Raw genomic sequence first — 14,108 nt, forward strand, 5'->3', positions numbered from 1 at the left:
CCCCAGCTCTTTTTTTTTTTTTTTTTTTTTTTTTTTTGAGGCAGGGATTTACTTAGTTGCTAAGGCTGGTCTGGAACTTTTGATCCTCCTGCTTCAGCCTCCCTATTGACTGGAGTTACAAATGTGTGCCACAGCACCTGGCTCCTGAAATCTTTTTTTTTTTTTTTTTTTTCATGCAGTGTCTTTGCTCTGTTTCTGTAACAGGACTCACTGAATTTAAGTATGCTTGCTGGTTTTCAAATTAGAATATAGTACAATTATATTTTTCTGTACTGAAATTCTGTACTGTAATTATTGTTGAGACATTTTAGAATATAAGATAACATTCACTACTAGTTGTTTAAAAAGTAGTTTTGGTTTAGTTGCAGTATACAAAGTAGGGAAATTAAATCATAGTATCTTCATGGAGAAAATATTAATATTTCCCAAGATGTTATAATTTTAGAGTTCTTAAAAGTTTCTATTATAATATCATTGAGATATTCTAATATTCATATACCATATAATTTACCTGAAGTTTACCATTTAGTACTTTTTAGTATATTCACAGGGTTTTGTATTTATTATTATAGACTCATTTCAGAATATTTTTGTTCTAAAAGAAATCTCAAATCCATTAGCAGTCACTCCCTGTATCCTCCAGTTCCAGGCCTAGACAACCCCTAGGCTACTTTCTGTTTCTGGATTTGAGTATTTCAGACATTCCATGTAAATGAAATCAAACAATATGTGGTCTTTTGTAGCTAGCTTCTTTTACTTGACATGTTTTCAAGACTCACTTGTGTTGTAGTATGTATCATATTTTGTTTATTCATTCATTTAAAAATATTTTTAGTTGTAGATGAACATGATATCTTCATTTGTTTATTTATTTATTTATTTTTTTTAAATGTGGTACTGGGTATTGAACCCAGTGCCTCACCTCATTTGTGCTAGGCAAGTGCTCTACCACTGAGCCACAACCCCAGCCCCTATTCATTTATTATTAATTGGTGAATATTTGGGTTGTTTCTACTTTTTGTTTTTTTTTGTGAATAATGCTGCTGTGAACACTGGTGTACAAGAATCTGAGTCCCTGCTTGCAGTTCATGGTTATTCAATATATTTAGGAGTGAAATTGCTGAAACCATATAATAACTCTGTGTTTAATGTTTTGAGGAATTACCAAACTATTTTCCACAGCTGCCACATCATTTTATATTCCCATTAGCAGCGAATGAGGGTTGTGATTTCTCCACATCCTTGTAGGCATTTATTTTTCCTTCCTTCCTTCCTTCCTTCCTTCCTTCCTTCTTTCCTTCCTTCCTTCCTTCCTTTTCCTATTCCTTTTCCCTTTCCCTTTCCCTTTCCCTTTCCTTTTTGTGATAATAGGCATCTTTATGGATGCCCATTATCCATTAATACTCATAATCAAAACCACAGTAAGATGCCATTAATACCCACAGGGTATCTTATTGTGGTTTTGATTTGCATTTTTCTTTAATAATTAATAATGTTGAGTATCTTTTTATGTGCTTATTGACCTTGTATATCTTCTTTGGAAAGTGTATTTAAATCCTTTGTTTATTTTTAAATTAGTTTTTTAAATTATTGAGTGGTAGGAGTTCTTTTATATTCTGGATATTTGACCCTTATCAGATATATAATTTACAAGTATTTTGATTACTTTTTTTACTTTTTTGTTGTTGTGGTTCATGTAGCACAAAATTTTTTTAATTGTGTTGTAGTCCACTGTATCTATCTCTCACTTTTCTAATAGATTATAACCTAGGATATTGCAGAAATATATGTTTATATATGGCTCCAGGTAACCCAAGTTTTCTGGGCAACTATTTCACCTTTTATTTTAATCATTGTGGATAAAAGTTGTCTTAAAATGTATTGCATAATAAAAACAATCCCACATACTGGGAACATAACATTTTCTCTGCAGTTCAAAATCATTGTAAAATGTTAAATATCATGTAGTGTTATTTCCAGGTCCTTTTTATAGTTTGGGTTGTTTAGCTTCTATATTCAATAGGTATGCCATCAATGTTCATTTATGTGTTTTCTTTTACTCTTCTTTTTGTTGTTAGCTTTCACCATAAAACAAAAATTAGCCAAAAACCAACCTTAAAAGAAACTCTTAATGCATAATGGTTAAAGAAATAATAAGTTAAAGAAGTAATAAGTATCATTTGTAGAACATGCAAATGCATTCTAAGAAGAAAATAAAATTCACTTTAATGTTACTACCCAGACTTTTTCTCCTAAATGTTTTTAATCACATTATATTATGCTTATTGTTTTGAAATCTGCTTCATTCCTTCAGCAATAGATTATATGTATATTCCATGTCATTAACTGTCTTCCTAATCTTGCTTTTTTTTTTTTAATTAACATTAAGAGCAGGCACTGTTTTATTAACTGACCAGATTACAAAAATACCATGGTAGATACCTTACTTCATCCTTTTAATAAGGCTGTTAATCTGGTCTTTCCTGTTGCCAGCTTCTCTACCTTCTACAAAATGGGAAGTCTTTTTCTTCATTTCACCTTTCAAAGAAGATAATTTGAAGGACCACAGGAAGTTATTTGCTTCTTTGAAGCATTTTGCAACAGTATAGATTTCATGAATCAGATCCTCCAGGCAGGTGATGCCATATTTACCAAGAGATTGAACAATCAAAGTGTTATCTGTCAAAGCAATTAGCTTCTTATTGATTTTGCCATATCCATGCTTGTAGATTAGTTCATTCACTGACTCCAAGTTTGGGTACCCCCTTGCAATATAAGGTCTCATGATCCTCAGCATGTTAATTGAAGCTTTGTTGAGCTTAACGAAGGTGCCATTGATCATCTGGTGAAGGCAAAATTGTTGTAACACCTTATGAACTTTTGGGCTCACATCCTTGATACCTCTGATCCTGATGACAAATGCCAATTTGGGTTCTGCAGGTACATAGAAGTTTCCAGCTTTTCTTGCTATCCTAGCCATTGAATCTCTGTTTGTACATCTGCCTATATTCCTTGTGGTAGTGCTTGAATTTTTCCTAGATAAGCTTCCTCAACCTTGTCTTTTGAAGCATCTTTTTGGGCAAACTTCTTTCTCAGGCACTTTATCTTCAGCTCTGTGAAATTCCTTCGTTTTTTCTTAAAGGTTTCTGGCACCACAGGTACCTTTTCTTCTCTTCTGCACCTTCCATGGTTCCAGCCTGAAAAACTGTTGCTGTTAAGTTTTAATGTCTGTATTTACTGTATTGTAAGATTGTCCTTTTTTTCTCCCCAGTACTGGAGGTTGAACCCATTACCTTGTGCATGCTAGGCAAGTGCTCTATTACTGAGCTACATGCCCTGCCCTTTTTAAAAAATTCAGTTTTATCTCGAGACAGGATTCCCCATGTTGCCTAGATTGGCCTTGAATCCTTGTCTCAGACTCCTGAGTAGCTGGAATTACAGGTCTGTACCACCACACCTGGGTCTTCTTTTTTCTTTATTTTTCAAACATTTGCCATGGTTCCGTTTTTTTCAATATCATTTAAATTTTGTTACTATATCTTTGCAGTCATTCATCATTATTTTATCCCTAGGAAAAATTCTTAGAAGTGAATTTGTGGTATCAGTTTTTAAGGTTTTTGATGCAAAAGGCCAGATATTCTCCTAGAAAGTTTGAATTGGTTTGTAATCTCTTTCATAATGAATAGGAATAATGTTTGCCTCTTCCTTGATCAGGTTTTTTTAAATTACTGTTTCCTTTAATCTTTGCAAATTTGATAGGAATTAGGGGTTTATTTACATTTGCTTCATTGCTTTTTAATTTATAATCTTGTTTGTTATTTAATTTCTTTAGTGAATTGTCCAATCATATTTTGCCCTGTAATAATCTTAAAAATTAATTTTCGTGAAGTGGTTTGTTTATTGGGATATTGACTCTATTCTTGTATTTCTAGTTTTGCATTTATCTTTTTATTTATTTAAATGTATAATGAAATCTATCATTCTTTAATTGCTTCTTGCTTTTCCCTATTGTATACCTTTTATTTACATTTCCTTCTAACATTTTTATAGGTTTTAAAAATATTTGCAATTTAATTTTTATTTAGTCTTAAATTTATTTGATATGTTAGGGAGTGTTCTTACTTTAGCTTTTCAAGTCATTTAAATTTTATGGAATAATTTTCACAATTGGCTTGAAATGTCACCTTTTTATCACTCAGTTCTCATATATCCTTGGTGTTTATTTCTGGACTTTCTCTGCTGGTCATTGCTCTGTCAATGTTCTTGTGTTGTTACCGTGTTTGTTACAGATTTATAATGTGTAGTAAGACCAATGCCTCTATATTAGTATTATTTTTTAAAAAAATTATAGATTTCCTTGCCCATTTATTTCATATAAACTTTAAAATCAACAACTCAAATTCTAAAAAATATTTCGAGATTTGGGTTGAATTCTGTTAAGTGTGTAGTCTAATTACTTTCCATACTCATGATTGTTTTTCCATTTGTTCAGATTTTAAAAATATTGATAAAACCTTGTAGTGTTCTTCATGTATGCCCAGCATATTGTTTATCACAAGGTATTTTATTTATTTTAGTAGTTTTGTTCACAAATTTGCACTTTAATAAATTTCATGCATTTTTTGGGATATACAAAAATTTTTTTGTTTTAATCTCAATTGCAGATTTATCTGGGCATCCTGTATTTCACTTCTAAATCTGATAACTCTCTATATTTGTATTTAACTATTTGTATGGAACTTTAAAAAATATTCCTACAAATAGAAATAATTTAGTAAATCCTTGTTTAACCCACCATAATCAGTACACAAGCTTTCTGCTGACTAGGTAGTTTAGAATTTTTAATTCTTCTTTTTAAGTTCACTGTTCTGGATTTTCTAGGTAGATATTCATATCATCTGCAGTATTACATTTTATTATTGATTCCCATCTAGTACTGCAACTGTAGGAAAGCTAGTGTTATTACACTTGCAGTAATTTTTTAATGGTTTTAAAAATTACTGGGCTGGGACTGTAACTCAGTGGCAGAGTTCTTGCGTACCTTGTATGAGGCACTGGGTTTGATCCTAAAAATAAATAAATAAAGGCATTCTGTCCATCTATAACTACAAAAAAATTCTTTTAAAAAATCAAGGTCTTAAAAAGTTACTTTTTTATTGACAGTATTGGAAGTATTTTTGCCTTTTGAATTTTAAATGAGAATGTTTATGTTAGGTAAAGGCTCTTACTAAGTTTTTTTTTTTTTTTTGGTACCGGGATTGAACCCTGGGGTGCTTCCCCCAACCCTTTTTTCTATTTTATTTAGAGACAGAGTCCTGCTGAGTTGCTTAGAGCCTCACTACATTGGTGAGGCTGGCTTTGAACTTAAAATCCTCCTGCCTCAGCCTCCTGAGCCACTGGGATTAAGGTATGTGGTACTGTGCCTGGCTCTTATTAACTTTTATCCAATTAATAATATTAGATTTAGGATTGACATACATGATGTTCCACGTTTTATGAGTTTGAACAATTTGTTTAATCTCTGAGAACATCAGATTTCTAATCTGTAAAATGAATTTATCCCACGGAGTTCTTTTGTATTAATATCACAAGATAATACATATAAAACAAGTTTTCAAGCTCTTAGAAAACTACGTGTACTTGTTAAATTAATCTTGCTTATTCAGACATTTGTGATAATTATTTCTCCAGAACCAGTTCTTTGGTTCATATTTTTCAAGCACAATTTATTTATTAGCAGATGATAAACATTTATAAATATTTTTGTGTGCAGGTGGCAACCTATGGTTGTTTCTGCTATAATGTAATGAACGTATTTTTAGAAATCTTCCTATGACAAATCTCTTACAGAAATAGCAATTTCATTGAGGAAAAGGGACAGGGGAGTGTTTTTATAGCTGTAATCTAAAATAGTTAATCTGTTGACCAAAATTAACAAAAACAAACCAAATGTTTCTGTCTTTACCCTTTTGTTCATGCACTCTAAAGGTCCCGAGCCTCTCTATCCTCTTTATTCTTGACCATGAAGTTTTGCTTGCACAACTATTCACAATTGCCAATAGTAAACAAAAGAATAAAAGAATGCTTGAGTAAACAAAACAGTTCTGCTCCAAACACCCACACAGTCAAATAATGCAGCTACATGTGCCTATTCTCTGTATGCACTATTATTTTTCCTACTTAGGCTGTCGATTTCACTCAGCATTGTAATAATGCTTTCGTGTGTTCATTTTTTCTCTCTAATTAATTGGTGATGTTATATTCTCATTTCGTTATAAAAACTTAGACTCTAAGAGACTTGCATGTATTTGCTAGTACAGGGTGAGTAGTAAGTACTGTAAATATTTGTGGACTATGAATAGCCAGATGGCACATTTCAAATATTGAGACTTGATATTATTACCCTAACTTGGTGAGTTATTCACGTCTGGCTCATTAAACTTGCTTATTTGATATTGCTTGAAACAGGAGAAAATGGAATCCTATGAAAGTACAAAATCAGTACTTTATTACATTATATGAAATAACAACTAGAGTAAATTTGTAAAAAGGCAAAGTGATTCAGGGAAAGGTACCATAATTAACTTCCATAAAAGTTTAAGTGTATTCATGAATGTGGTAGGTTTTCTTCACTGGACTGAAATATCTGACATAAATAACTTAAAGGAGGAAAAGTCTATTTTGGCTCACAGTTTCAGAGGTTTAAGTCCATGGTGGGTGTGCCCTGGAACTGAGGTGAAGCAGAACCTCATAGTGGAAGAGGATAGTGGAGGAAAACTGCTCAACTCATGGTAGCTAGGGAGGAGAGAAAGAGAGTTAGGTGTTAGAAACTAGATGTAGTCTCCAGGGACATGCCCCAGGACCTACTTCCTCCAGCTGTTTTGTCTGCCTGTAGTTGCCACCACCTTCTTTGTTCATTTAGTTTTCAGTGGATTAATCATTGAGCTCAGAGTCCTTGCTGATCTGATCACTTCCCAAAAGCCCTACCTCTGAAACTTGATACATTGGGGACCAAACCTGAATCTTTGAAGGACATGAATCTTTGGAAGACTTCCTTGATCCATAACCTTAAGTGAATATTTAGATATGTTCATAATTAACTTCTAAATGGAAGTAAGTACTTTTTAAGGTTTTATCTTTAGTTTTCTGAGGTTTAAATCAAGGAACATAGCATATTCTTTTATATAGACACTATTTAAAATATTTGCTGTTAAGTGGAAGAGGAAAAAACTGTTTTGTGACCCAGGCTGTACCTCTCACTAATGACTGGAAGCAAAAGAGAGCAAGCACTTTGGCACATAACATAAGGAGGAACTTTGTAACAAAGTTGTCCAAACATGGAATGGAAAGCAGAGATTTTGCTCTGAAACAAATGGTTTCAACATATCTAAAATGACAAATTTATGTTGTTATTATAGAAGAAGATCAAGTATAGGATGAGTGTTTGAACTTGATGACTTGTATGGTCGTTCCCGATCTGAGATTTTATAATAAAACTAAGAAACAATTATTCATTAGAGAACATTGGCCTGAATGGGCTATAAATCTAGAAAAAGTACAAGGAGTTATGCCAAAACCTGGAGATAGTTGTTTTGCCTTTCAAAGTTGATGAACCACAGGCTTGCTTTATATATTTTAAACAATATGTTAAAGTTTTAAAAAAATGGAATGGACACAAAAGATGTGTAGACAGAATATAAGGGAATAGAAACTAGAAATAATAGTTCCCTGATTTCTCTGACAACCCTACCTTCCTCTGCAGCTAGTAGTGAGGACTAGGGTAGTGTTGAAAATTAGTCACAGGTTTCTGTCTTGAATAATTGAGTCTAGTCAGGTACAGTAGTGATTGCCTTTAATCCCAGCAGTTGGGGAAGTTGAGGCAAGATGATCACAAATTTGAGGCCAGCCTCAGCAATTTACAGCAGCCATCTCAAAATAAAAGGGACTGGAAATGTAACTCAGGTGGTATAGTGCCCTACTTTCAATCCCTAGTACTGGGTCAGGGAGTAGGGTGGGATGAGCAAACAGTGACAGTGTCGTTAACTGAGAGGATAAGTCTTGAAAGAATAGGAAGTTATGTGGGGCAGTTTTACTGAATTATCTTATATTGTTATGTTAAGTTGAATTATTTAGACCTTAAATTCTGTTTATGCTCGAGTGACATCTTCAAAGATGCTATTTTACCTGCAGAAGTTCTTACTGGTCATATTTGGGATGATTTGAGTATTTAAAAGGGTGTATATTATTCCATTTAAATAATCCATAAATGCATATTAATAGTAAAAGGGCTAAGGGGGAATTCTTTACAAAAGAATGTTATTTGATAAATGTAGAAAGAATGAGAATCAGAGAAACAGTTTGTAACTCCCAGTGTAATAATTGATTCAGGCAAGAATCATCAGTAGATACTAATGCCACTGGTGAAGAGTTTGAGAAATAACCTCATGAATTATTTACTAATTGTGAATAATACTAATTGTACCTTTATCATGGAGAGATAATGGCAGTCACCAACTTAAAATAACTAATCTCAGTCTCACAATTAGTAGGTTACTCCATCATTTTTGCCTTTTGATCTGTTACAATAAGAAAAAATAAAATCACTAGTTTAGCTTTTTTTTTTTTTTTTTAAATTGAACTCTGAATGTTCTACCACTGAAATACATTTCCAGCCCTTTTTATTTTATTTTCAGACAGGTTATCACTAAGTTGCCTAGGCTGACCTTCAACTTGAGATCCTCCTGCCTCAGCCTCCCAAGTCAATGGGATTACAGGAATGTGCCACTGTGCCCTACACTGGTGTAGTACTCTTGATAAAATTGTTTACCTTAAATCTAATCATGAAGGAATAATCAGTCAAATCTGGAATTGTGTGCTCTTCCACAAGATTGGCTATGTTCCATAAGATCACCAGTGTAGTCTCTAAGAAAGTCAACATCGTGAAAAGCTTTATGGTGGTGGCAGTGGTGAGGTTAATTTTAAAAATATACATAAGGCTAAGGAGATATAACAACCAAATTCAATGCTTAGGTCCTGAATTTAATAAAAACTAATATAAAAGACATTTTTGTAACAATTAGGGCAATGTGTGTATGAATTACACATTAAATGAATTTATAAGAATGCTGTTTTTAAGGGGTATATAAGTGATGTTTGCTTATATAGGAAAATGTCTTCATTCTCAGAAGACGTATGCTGAAATATTAGGATTGAAGTGGCATAATGTCTACAAACTGAAAAAAAATTATATGTATGTACATATAAAAAGATGTGGTAAAATGTTAATTTAGCACAGGTGAAAAGTATATAGGTCCTTATACATCCTTCAGTTTTTCATTAGATTTAAACATTTGAATACCGTATTTTTTTGAAAGCCTGGTTTTTAATGACTGCATTGTAATCCTATATGGCTGTATATGATAGTGTATTAAAAATTTTAGTGAGACTACTTAGGGATTATTTTATAAATAAATACGACCTTAAATAAGGTCTCAAATATTCATTTAAACCTATAATGTAATTGAAATAGCATGAGAAGAATCTTGTGTACCTCTGTATTTAACTTGTAAACATTTGACCCATTGCTACTTGGAGTGTCCTAGTCTCATTAAAATCTGAGCCTCGGTCTTCTCTTGGAAAACTAAATTGATAAGGATTTGGAAATAATGAAATGGAGGCACTGGCAACAGGGACAGCTCTCAGACTTCAAAACAGTAAGTAGTCTATTTAAAAGTGACTATCTGTAGGAATTCGGTATTGCCTGTCTTTAATTTAAGCCATTCTGGTGGTATGCAGTACTATCTCAATGTGGTTTTAGTTTTCTTTCCCTGATAACTAATGAATACCAGCACCCCTTTGTGTGATTAATGACCATTTTCATATCTTCTTTTGTGAAATAACCTGTTCAAGTTTGCCTATTTTTTTATAGGGTTGTCTACTTTTTTCTTATTGATATATAAGAATTCCTGTTCTTTGTTGAATATATACACATGCTTTTCTATATTTTAGATATTTTCTGTCTTTCTGTGGATTGTAATTTTACCTTTATAACAGTGTCTTTTGGTGAACAGAGGTTCTTGGTTTTAATGCAGTCTAATTTATTACTTTTTCTTTGAGCAGCAGTTTTTTGCCTATATCAAAATTGTTTTCTCACATATAGAGTTACTGCTAATTTGGAATTGATTTGTGCATATTGTGTTAAGAAGTCAAGATTTATTTCACACATTATCTAAATTACCGTATTCCCAAAGTCTTTACAATGCATGACAAAACAAATCTTAAAACTACAATGCTAAGTTCTGAGAGATTATTAAAATTTTTTGTTCAGGTATGTAGCATCTATACATAATATTTGATAATATACACACACATAAGCATATATACACACATATTTGTATAAATGTATATAGAGAGAAGGTTGTTACTATGCTGGTGTCTTGATAGAATTCCAAAATCAGGAGCCATATGAGTGAATTGGAATAGCAACAATGAAGTGAAACTGCTCAAAATTTTAAAAAATAAAGTATGTTCAAAATTTCAAAAGTAAAATTGTGTAATAAAGTTTACAATAACTGTTTGTGGTGGCGCACCCCTGAGGCTGAGGCAGGAGTATCGCAAGTTGGAGACCAATCTGGGCAACTTGGTGAGACTTTGTCTTAAAAAATAAAAAAGGGCGGCAGATTTAGCTCAGTGGTAAAGTGCCTCTGGAATCAGTCGCCAGTATTGCTCCCTCCGCACGCCCCCCCCCCCCAAAAAAAATTAAAACAACAAAAAAACAGCACCTTTGGCCTTAATCTTTGAACAAGAGGCAAGGACTTTCAATTCTTGAATAGTTTTTCTCCAGAATTTCAGCATAACATGATATCATTCCTCCTGTTTGTTTTTAACTTTTAGAGTCATCTGTTGGTTTCCAAAAATAGAATATAAAGAATTTGGTTTTGGTGTACACTTTGCCTCATACCCATATGCACACATTCCTCCCTGATCCTCATGAGTTGTCTCGGGTCTTCATAATATCCTGAATATTCACATGATTTGTTCTTTGTTGGAGTTCAGTTTCCAGATCCCTGTAATTTTCCTGGGTTTACTCTTATTTTGCTAGAGCTCTTCCTTGAGTTGATTTCTGAGAGGGAGTAAATGGAAGGTATATTGTTTGAGACTGTATGTCCAAGAAATGTCTCTATTTAACTTTGTGTTAGTTTACAACTTTATATTAATTAGATTCACACATTATGTTCATATAAACAGTTACAGAAAGAAAACAAGCAAGAATGAAAATTGGGGATATTTGGAAAAGTTTTATGGAAGGATAGTTATTCCATGTACTTCACAAAAAAAATTTAGTTTTAAAAGCTGTGTGTGTGTGTGTGTGTGTGTGTGTGAGAGAGAGAGAGAGAGAGAGACTTAATGAATACATTTAATTCTTTCATGACTGAGCTGATGAGCAATTAAGGGTAGTTAGGCAGGATTTGTTCCTGGAGTTACCAGGGACCCAGGTGCCATTCTCTACTGTTGGGCCTTACTATTCAAAGTTTGAGTCCCAGAAACACAACTTAGAAGCTTGTTAGAAATGCAGACTTTAGGCCCAGTCAGGTCTACTGAACCAGAATCTGTACTTTAACAAGACTTAAAGTAATGTGCACATTAAGAACTGCTCTGGAGTTTACTATTTTTTATGTGTTCAAAGATGTCTTATCTTACTCCAGCTGGGGAAAAGGACAAAAAGGAATTGGATAGCATACAGATTTGTTTTAAAGGCCTGAACTAGAAACTGCTCATGTCATTTTTGCTGGTATCTCACTGACCAAAAGTTAGCCAAGTAGCCATATCCAAGGGAAGCAGGAAAATGTAGTACAGTTGGCCCTCCTTATCAGTGGATTCTTGTGTCTGTGAATTCACCCAAATGCCTAGATTGAAAATATTTGAAAAAAATTGTGTTTGTATTATATGTACAGACTTTTTTCCTTGTCATTCCCCAAATAGTACAATATAAAAAACTATGTAGATAGTATTTATAGTATTTCAGATATTACAAATAATCCAGAGATGATTTATATATAAGTGGGATGTGCATAGGTTCTGTGGAGATACCAATGCTTTTTTTTTTTTTTTTAAGGAACTCAAGCATCTGTGGGTTGTTACGTGTTCAGCTTTACTTTGAGAGGCTCTGTTACTAAAACAGGAGACGAATGGATGTGATTCTTTGACTGGGGATCGAATTTTAGGATGGGATTCCTTTTTAAAACCCCAGAATATTGAAAATATTACATTGTGTTCTAACTTTGGTGTCATTGAAAGCTCTGATGCCATTCAGATTCCTGGTCTCTGTGTATAACAGAAAGCTTGTGAGATTTAAAGATTTTAAAGTTGTTATTTTCCTGAACTTTCACAATTATATATATTTGTGTATCTTATTTAATATAATATGCTGAGTTCTGAGATGTAGGGCAGATGTAATAATTTCAATTAGAAATTATTTGCCTTTCAGTTCTAGGAAAGGTTCCTATTATTTAATTTTGAGTGGGGATTGTGGGGGGTGACTTAGGGCTTCATATGTGCTCGGCAAGTGCCCTACTGTGGAGCTATGTCCCTAGCCCTGTTGTTAATTAATAATTTCGGTTTTGGCATTTTCTGTGTTATCTTTTTCTAGGTTTTTTTTCCAGTTCTTTCATTTCTTTTATTTAGTTTTTTATTTGTTTTAATTCATATTTTTTTATCATCTAGATATTTTTGTCATTGTTACTGGGGATTGAATCCAGGAGTGCTTTTACCACCAACCTACATCCCCAGTCCTTTTTGCTTTTTATTTTGAGACAAGTTCTTGCTAAAACACCAATGCATTGAATAATCTGCAGATTCTTACCTATATAAAATTCAGATAGAGTATGGGTTCCCCCCACTCTTTATAAGGGATCTTCTAGATTTATATATATGTATATATACTTATATATATATATATATAATTCTTTTATTAACAGAATTGTAGTAGTGTCTCAGAGAGTGGAAGGTAAAGGAGTTTTTATAAGGCTTCAGGGGTTTGGTTTAATATACTTCTTTTTACTGCAGAGTTCTTTTTGACATGAGGCAGAATCATTACAGTAGGTAGGGGCTTTAAATGAATCTTAGAGTATAGAGAGTAACTTAGTGAAATGATGTATTGCCCTGTGCAGAGAGTGATGAGTCTATTACTCAGATTGACATTTTTGAGACATTTATGAATCAAACATAGTTGTTGGGAACTTCATCTTTCTGGGCAAGAGTTACTGATTGTAGTCCTATTAAGTTGAACAGTAAAGCCATGTTCATACAGATAGTATGTATTCGCTTTGATTCTCAAACTCCTCTTTTTCCTCCTCCAAGCATTAATATCGGAGAAAATGATCACTCCAGTTATTTATCACTGTATGAAGTTCTTGATTAGATAACAAGGGAAAGGAAAGGGAGGGGGGAAATAATCATTCTAACCTTTGTGAGCCTCAGAGTTATCTTTATGGTTTTTTTTTTTTTTGGTCCATTTTATTGGACAACAGCTATGCAGCAGCATTTGGTACTCTGAATACACACCAAGCATTGCATCACAGATGCAAGACAAGAATTATGATTAGAGTCTGCATTCTACTTCTAAGCCAGGAGTCAAAAATATCAAAATAAGTCAAGAGAATAGACTTTATCCTGAACAAAGAACCCACAAAACCAAGTAGAGTTATTGGAATAATTACCTGATTCTATGATTGTTTTGCTTGGGTCTGCAATAGTAGTAAAGATACCAGAGGGGATTGAAAGGTTGTAAACATATTTGTTTCCCCCTTTGTATCTAAAAGTAGCTTTTTTTGTGAACTATTAATGCCTGCCTGGTTTTATAAGCCTCTTAGAGGAAAGTTCTTTTTGTTCTTATTGTTATCATCTAGTCCCCTGCTTTTCTCTAAACTGCAGTATACACAATTCTCTGTACTTTCTGGGCTTGTAAACCTGGAGGTGAGGAAGCTTGGTATGAGAAGAAAGCAATTCAGAATCCCTTTTTGTGCTTAGAAAATTAGATTCTCAAATTGTTTCCAAGAAAGGAAACTGATGAGCCAAAATGGACTTTGAGTGATATTAGGAACTATCCT

General features: G+C 33.2%; 1 protein-coding gene and 1 pseudogene across 3 annotated transcripts in view; one reads left to right on the forward strand and one right to left on the reverse strand.

Annotated features, from left to right (window-relative positions):
* Window positions 1–14,108, forward strand: part of CDK8 (cyclin dependent kinase 8) — a 182,004-nt gene that overhangs the window by 13,863 nt on the left and 154,033 nt on the right. The gene's annotated exons all lie outside the window — the stretch shown is intronic.
* On the reverse strand, window positions 1,576–3,191 carry LOC306659261 (large ribosomal subunit protein uL30-like; annotated as a pseudogene). The gene has a single exon. The product of its transcript is annotated as a large ribosomal subunit protein uL30-like (transcript).

The sequence above is a fragment of the Sciurus vulgaris genome, assembly GCF_902686455.1.
Source record: "Sciurus vulgaris genome assembly, chromosome: 4".
Lineage (NCBI taxonomy): Eukaryota > Metazoa > Chordata > Mammalia > Rodentia > Sciuridae > Sciurus > Sciurus vulgaris.